Raw genomic sequence first — 8,463 nt, forward strand, 5'->3', positions numbered from 1 at the left:
GCTGCTCGCTGTGTGCTGCTGGTTTTGGAGCAGCACTGCCTTCGCTGCCATCAGGAAAGTTGCAGGTTGCTTTAATAAATGCTTTCTGCGAGCAGCCTTTTAATGGGATCTTTTGCCTCTGGAGGATGTGACGTGTGGTAACAGTCTGTCTGCAGAAACACTTGCCCGTCTGTCTGCAGAAATAGGCCAAACACGGAGTTTTCTCCTTACTCACACCAAAAAAAAAAAAGGTGGGTTTTTTTTAACTTAAAAACTCACGTGCTTTCGCAGAGCGCAGACATGGCACTGTCAGCCGCTGGGGGAGAGTTTTTCTCTCTGTCACACGGAGCGGGATCTGCTGCCAGGCTGCCGTATAGTAGCTGCTCTGAGTGCCTCTGTTTATACTCGTGGAATATATTATACGCTTCCCAACGCCTGGATTTACTGAAGTCCCACACTTATGGAAAGCCACCGGATGTTAAAAAAAGGCACTAGGATTAAAACCGTAAAAACTTACAATATTAATAGCGGCACTGATTTTTAAAAGAGTTAACATATGTAGAAAATATAGCTGACTGCATTTCATAACTGCTTCAAAGATGAATGGTATTTTATGGCAAAATACTGCTCCCTGTGACAGGTGGGGAGGGAGCAGCTGGGGCAGGGGGACTCAATGACATAAATGTGTCTTCCTGTGTATTTTGGAACATGATTTATTTGTGTTCATTGAAATGACAGCTTTTCTGGTAATTTCTTCCTTTCCCAGCAAAGAAGCCTTAATCTCCTTACTGGAAATTGTACTATTTATGCAGAAAATCCTGCGTCTGAGATTGCTTGAGATCAAGAGTTATGTAACCCAAACAGATGGAGTTGGAACTTTTATTTTTGAATGTCAATTCATATTATAATCCCAACAGGCTGCAATCATTTATCAGCTCATTTGCAACATAGAAAAAAATAGACTGAGGATTTTAACTATGCATTTAATATACACTTACCTAGGAACACTTACGCCAGTGACAAGACTGTCGCTAAATACCAATAATAACTCTTATTAAGGACTTTCCTCATTCTTATGAACAGAAGGACTCTGTGTGATACACGTAATAATATGTACATGATATTATGACCGTCACCCTGCAAAGACATGTATATGGTTGTGTTTACACATTGGATAGATGTGGTTATCTGCAGCGCTGGTATGAAGTTAGATCTGAGAGTACCTGGGAGATCAAACTGGTGAATAAGCAGGAAGGAGGAGCTAGAGCAGAGCTGGAGAGAAGCAGGCCAGGGCAGGGCAATAGGTGTGAAGAACCTGATTAATGCTGCCCAGTTCAACTCTTGAGCAATATTAAGTCTTATAGTGATGAATCATCCATCTAGCTCCCAGCTGATCACATGCACACACTGTAGAAGCCAATATATAACATACAATACCTAGTTTTAAATTCACATTAGCTTAATAGTCCATCTGCTAACACGGTCAGGCAGATAAAAGCTAAATTACATTTGCAGAGATTTTATCCTTTTTTGTCACTAATGTGCCTGTTCTTATTTCACGTGAGTTTAAGCTAAGGTGAATCAAGAGCACAGAAAAAAGCTGGAAGAAGAGGATGAAAAGAGAAGGGAGGGAAAGGTAACAAGCAAAAGTGATTCCAAAATAAAATGAATATAAATGGAATATCTAGGAGTTCTTAAAACTGAAGGGGGCTTGATCGGATGAACTTGGGAGGAAGAAGAGAAAGAAAGAATAATTTGAACCCAAATCTAATTTTCTATCAAGCCGAAGTTCAACCAAGGCTAAAAAAAGCCACCAAGTTTAAATATGGTCTTAGTCCAACCACATTATACACTTTTTTTCCATTCTGTGGGAATTCCCCATGTGACACACTTGCATATTTGGGCCCAAAGCATAATCTAAGGCTCAAACCACGGCAAGGAGCTTTGCTAGAGGAGAGCTTTCAAGAAAAACCTCAGAAAGCTGAAGCAGAGCTCCTGGTATGACGCAGTACTTTCTGCAAAAGCAAAACCAAAACAGAGGCATGATGTGGCCGCCAAGGCTGGGTTCAGGGGGTCTGTGCACGGAGCTTGACCCCCGTGGACCCGGCTGTGTGTTGTGTTTAGCTGTTAGTGCAAAACCACCGCTTCGTTCAGCACGCTGCCGCCTTGTGCTGGGGTTTGCCAGCAAGGGCTGTAAGGTGGCTGGAACGGGCTCTGGTCCAGGGAACGTAACGGAGACCCCAACATCTGGTCTGTCTCCAGCGCTCTCTGCTACCCTTCCACACATTCATGGTGGCAGTTTTTCCTCTTTTTTGGGGCCGTTGTGGTGCTTGCTCGCTGGGTTGTCATTCCCGAGGGCACGCCTGAGCGGGATGCTGGCAGTGAGAGCTCACCTCCATGCTGCCACCGGGGATGATGGCAACAGCCCAGCTCTCATCACAAGACAAAACCTTATGTTTTGATCCCACCTTTCATTTTGCTAGAACCTGAACAGTTCCTCTGGTGAGTGCTTTCAGGGGACCAACCTAGAAAATTGAACCTGAGAGCTGCTCGCAGCCGAGCGCTGCACCATCAGCTGTTTTCAGGTCTCACCACCGACAACAGATCTTCCACTAAAAATATTTCTAAAAGTGGGACAATAAAAACCAAGTCAGCAGGAGTTAAATGTTTAAATCCAGATGTGGTTGGAACCATTTTTTTCCTCTCATATTTAAGACTGCAGAGAGAACAAGAGATTTTAATGAAGCATCAAGTGATGGAAGTTGTTACAAAGATGGTCTGACAGTAGAAGCAATGCAACGTTTCAAAGACAGCCCCAATTTTAGCCAGGGACTTGCCACTTCTTGTACGCAATGCTATGCAATGCCTTGACCTCCTTTTTTCTGGACTGGGGGCTTTACCTACTTGGTAGTATCAACGTGAGAAAAATTATAGTGGGTTTTTAATTCTTTCTGGATCTTGGCCAGTGATTAATTTAGTCAGAATCTTTTCTATTAGCCAAAACTTCAAATATCCCTTTTTTTTTTTTTCTTGTTTTTTGTTTTCACTTCACAAGGAAAGAAATGAGCTTCTGCTCCTGCTTGTAAATATATGTAAATGTTTAACTGAGCAGGATTTTGCTCAGGCTTATAAAGTGTGCTTTCTTTAGAATAGCTTTTCCCTGGATGATGTAATTTACTTGACTGGGTATTTTCTACTCTTGCACAACTGTGTTAGTCGATCTAAGCAGATTAATCTAAGCACCAGCCTGGCACTCGCTTTGCCAAACAGTTATTCAGTGCCCTGCAGAAAAGGATTGTTATTTTAGGGAGGCAAAAGGATCACTTTTCTGTGCCTGAGATGACTTTCAGATGGATGTTAGTCTGTTTGTGTGTAAATAGGTCTAAAAGCCCCAAGGACCGATGGGCTGGATGAGCCAGATACTGTATTAGCAGTTACGTAACAGAAGCAGCTCTGAGAGGAGAAAAAAATGCTGGTTTTCCCCATTGTTACAATGACAGTCCACAGTCAGATGATTTAAAGGGCGTAGAGATGATTTTAAAGGGAGAATCCACAGTACTGGCTATGCTTCCTAAATTTTCAGCCCTACAGAGCTCTCGATATGATAGTCTGGATTTGTAGGGCATGAGGGGAAAAAGAGGGAGAGGAGAAATAAGGAGGTTTATTTTTAGTAGAAATGATTCTCAGACAAGGGAAAGGTGATAGACTGATGGCTTTCAGGAAACATTTTTTTTTAAAAAAACTAAAGCACAGACTGCGGGAAGCAGAATCAAGTCATCTCCATAACATGCTCCAAAATGCTTCAACATCACTCGGTCAGTCTGCCCTTAAGGGTGAGATAATTACAGCTGTGCTGTCTGAATGAGAGATTTTTTGGTTCACTGATCAAAAATTTATTTTAAATCAACTTGAAATGCAAATTTGACTCCTTGTTTTGTTAGGGTTTTGGGGAAGTCGACATCTTCCCCTTTTTCACTCAAAATTATTAATGTAATTCAGGCAATACTCAAGAAAACACAATTTTTCATTAGGACTAAGGAGATTTTAGAGAAAAAAATCATCATGAATAATTTTGTTATTGTAAAAGTACTTCCTAAATTCAGTTTAGGTTCTTGATCACCCCAAAACTGCAGGCTCCTGCAGTGAAATTTCTTCCTGGGCTCCTAGTGATCTCTGAATTAATATTCAATTCCTCAATACTTCTGCCTATTAAAGACATAGATTTGGTACATCCAATCACATCTCCCTCTTGTGGCTACTTCTCAGGACTAAAACAACCTGCTATTTACTCGGCATTATATGGGATTATATAGGTTGCTTCTTTCACTAGCACTTTGTTGTCCAGCCTGAAGCCCTGCTGATGACAGTACCTGGGTGTTCGAGATCCTACACCACCATTTCTTGCCTTGTGCTTCCCAACAAGATGCCACCAACCGCACCTCTGGGGACATCGACATCAAACTGCAGGGTCCTGCCAGCCCCACACCAACCAGTTCATCCTTCGGACAAGTCAAGAGAGATGTTAGTAAAGAAAATGCTTCTGTATCTGCATGCTGGGCAGCGAACAAACCCACTAACTAGACAATGCTGATGAAACATGGGCTTTATAAGAAGTTTTGCCCTCCAGAGCCCTTGCAGAGATTTCCCCCTAAATTACAGCATTTTGCTGCTCCCCACTTGCGTTTTACAAATAGCTGCTTTTATAACTACATTTATCCTCCTGCTAGCGGTTTCACAGCAAATGATATTTCATTTTGATGAGAAAGGTTTTGAGCAGAAGCCAAATCGCTCCAGGCAAAGCAGATTTTGTTTTTCTACAGTTTAATCAGTAGGAAATTAAGAGGCCAATATTGTGCTGCCACAGACATGGAGGCGAGCAGCCGAGCCGCCTTTGCTTGGGTGAGTTTTTCGTCTCCCTCACTCTGTGGGACATAACTGGGAGTCAAAAGTCACGCTGTCTAACATAAATCTGACAGTCCCAATCCTCAGCCCATGTAAATCAGTGTCGCTCCATCGGGAACAGATTTACAGCCTTCATCAGCTGGCAGGTAGACAGCATCCATCACAGAACAGTCCACGATCAGGCAACCTCTCTAATTTGTTAAAAAGTCAATTTTACCTTTTAAGAGGAAATTGAGGACATAATACAAATTCCTGTTTGTGTCCTTGCCTCAAGAGGAAGGCAGCTCCTAAGTGGCTTCTGGGAGCTGGTCAGACAGTACAAAAAGCCACTGAAATTATATATATAGTTTTTCACGCTGTCTGAAAGGGTCAAGGCTGGCTGCTCCAAGGGAAGGTGTTTCTAGACAAACATTAATGTGACACTCTGTTTGCAAGCGGTGACTCAGCCACAGAAATATGTACCTTTTATCACACATTTCTAAATCTGTAAAAAAACAAGTTTAGGGGACTTCAGTCTGCTTATTCCATGGTGGAATTCAGCTCAAATTCCCCATCCAAAAGATGTTTATCTATCTCACAGGTTTTGGCTAATGTCAAACTGTATAGACTAAGTGCTTTCCGAGGGGTATGTATTTTATACAATACCTGTGTTGCTTTAAAAACGACCCAGCATCGTTATCTAAGCGATGGTTTTCCAGCGCGTGCCTGAAAGATGACAAGGCACCTGCAGATCCCACAAAGATTTGTCCCCATAAAGTCTTACTTTACAGCAAAAGACTTATTATACATCCAGTGCCCCATCCTCGGGAGAGAAAACTCCTCGCTGGGATCCCAGACTGTTTCCAGAAGAGTTTTATGTGGGTCGGTATGGAGGAACGCTGCCAGGACCCACTGGTCCCTGCGGCCGCAGGGCTTTAGCATTCGGACTTTCACATGGGGTCATCTGAGGTTAAGAGCAACGGGGGCCGCGTTGGCTCGGGCTCCTCCCGCCCTCTTCCAATCAGGATCAAACCGAAACTCCTTTCAGTGCTGAGCCTGGCCCCCCTACTTCAGCCCAGGGGGGGAATTTCCCACCCGCTTCGCCAGGTTTTTAGGGGGAGTCATCTGCAAACTGCAGTAGGCTCTCGGTGCGGAGCGTGTTTGAGCAGGCTCAGCCCGCTGAGACCCTGAGGCTGGAGCCAGGAGGGAGGCGAGCAGCCTGGAGATGCCCACGCTGGCCAGGCACGGGTCGGATACTAATAAACCCTGTTGAGATGAAGGGGACAGGCTGCGGCACGAAGCAAACCCATCTGAGCTGCCTCCGACCCCAAACGGGTCAGCCCCTTGCTGCCAGCAGTCCCCCCTGCAGCATCCAGAGCCCGCGGAGGGGATGATCCATGCATTCGATAGGGAAGGAGCATCTTCTGGCACTGCCACGGCATTAAGCGGCTTTCCTTGGAAGGCAGCCACCGATAGCTGGTCATAGGAGAGGAAAGGGGAGGGTGGTGGCATGGAAAACCCTGTCACCTTTCTCCAGGTTTCCTCATCTCGAGAGTCAGCACTTTATCATATCACTGGTGGAAACTATTTAAAGGCTCCTTAATTAGCCTGTGGTCTCAGGCAGTTCCTGTACGGACTGCTAGATGGGTCTGGGTGGTACCACAGGGTTCATCTTGTCAGATGGAAAAAGTTTTCACGTAACTTACAGCAAAACCTGTGTTTGCCTGTCTACCAGGCGGGCTGGGGGGGGCGGCGAGCGGAGGTGAGAGGGGGAGGTCATGTCAGATAGGATTTGTTTGTGCGATGTCCTGATAGGAAGCGACAGGCTCTAGATGAGCTGGATTTCAGCAGGTCCCACCTCTGAAGCGCTTCTCTGCTCCGGACTCCTGGTGCCTGGTGCCACGGTTGGTGAGAGGAGGATGGGAATTGCTCCTTGGAGAAAAGTCACTCAGCATCTGAAACAAACGTTCCATGTTTTGCCCACCACATCCTGCCACGTAACTCACAGCCAGGGTAGCTGGGCTTTTCCTCTTTTTTTTTTTTTTTTCCAGCCTGAAGTCTCCCAAAAGCCTTTTTCTGTAGGAGCCCCCCCCCCATCATGAGCTGTGCCTTGGGTACCACCACCGCAGCAGCTGCCCCTCACCCCCCTGCCTGCACCGGGGCTCCCGGCCACGGCGCTGCGGGACCGAGGGTTAGAAAAGGACCTCGCATCCATTTCATGCCAATAGGAGAGCCTGAGTTAAAGCTTTTAATCACTTGCTAAAATTATTGTTAAATTAGGTAGTTAACTCAGCTGTTGACTCCAATGAGAAACCTGCTTTTCAGCTGGGACACCTAGCTGCTTGCCCCCCATGTTTGGGCCAAACCCCAAGTAAATCCGAGCTACGGTTCCCAACTTCGAAGGGGATCCAAACCCAGAGGCTCGGGGGCTTTTCCCTGCTGCTCGCCTTCTCGGGGGTGTGCCCCCCATTCCTTATTCTACCCCCTCCACCCATCGCTCACACCTCTGTAGGGCTGGCTCCAGAGCTGGCTGATCCTGCCTGTAGCAGGACTCCCACCTCCTCCCTCTCCTAGTCCCCAGCACACCCCCCCACCCCCCCAAAAAAAATCCTTCAGCTGGCATTAATATGTATCACGCAGCTTGGGGCTTTTCCTTAAGCACAGGGGTGCCCCTGCATACATCTACCTCTGCTGTTATGCATTAAAAAAGCAGTTGAATAGAAGTATGTGCACACATGTGAATACGGTCATATATTACAGGGAAACGTTTCTCGCACAAGTGTCCGGAAAGAGCGATCTGGGACCGCCTGTTGCTGATTTTTGCTGATTTTTCTCGTCTTTACTCCCACACATGTGGGGGAGGCTTTCACAGGCAATAACAACTGGAAATAGATTTCTGAAGAAGTTTAAATTAAGAATATTTTCCTCTGCTTAGGCAGACATTTGACAGTGTAATTCTTAAATATACTTTATTGCTATTAAATTTAATACCCATGAAGGATTACATATCTGCTCCATTGCAAGTCTGGCAGGATTAGGAGAGTAGTGTCTGCTTAGTGTTTTTAAGACATCAAACACTAACAAAGCCCTGAGCCAGAAACTTTTTCTAAGGGCTGCAAAATGCCAAGGGTCTGGGGAATTGCATCGTGCCAGGAAATCTGATGGCGTGCCCTTTGAGGACCTCTGCGTTTCAGCTGCTGAAGCACACGGTGACAGAGACGCAGCCGCTGCAGAAATCCTCTCTGTACCCAAATACTCCAAATTCTGCTCCCTGGCAACATAAAACTGCTGGCTTCAACCCAGGCAGCCGGCTGGGGGAGCAGGGGCTCGCACCCCTTCTCCGCTGGATAAAGAATTCCAGGATTTGGGATTTAAATAGTATTTGCGATATTCACATTGCAAGTAATTGCGATGATCTCCCTCTTCCTCAGATATACAAGTGGAATGAAAGTCAGTTCCCCTAGTCCTGAAACTGTGGATTTGTAGCGGGGATGATAAATCCTCGTTAGAGCAGGAGGTACGGCCCGGGGTGGGATGAGCCAGGCTGGCTCGGACCCTTCTGGCACAGAGGAGATTGGCACAAGGCCCTTCGAGGGATCTGCG

Source organism: Haliaeetus leucocephalus, unplaced genomic scaffold (genome assembly GCF_000737465.1).
Source record: "Haliaeetus leucocephalus isolate CR32 unplaced genomic scaffold, Haliaeetus_leucocephalus-4.0 Scaffold944, whole genome shotgun sequence".
Classification (NCBI taxonomy): Eukaryota; Metazoa; Chordata; class Aves; order Accipitriformes; family Accipitridae; genus Haliaeetus; species Haliaeetus leucocephalus.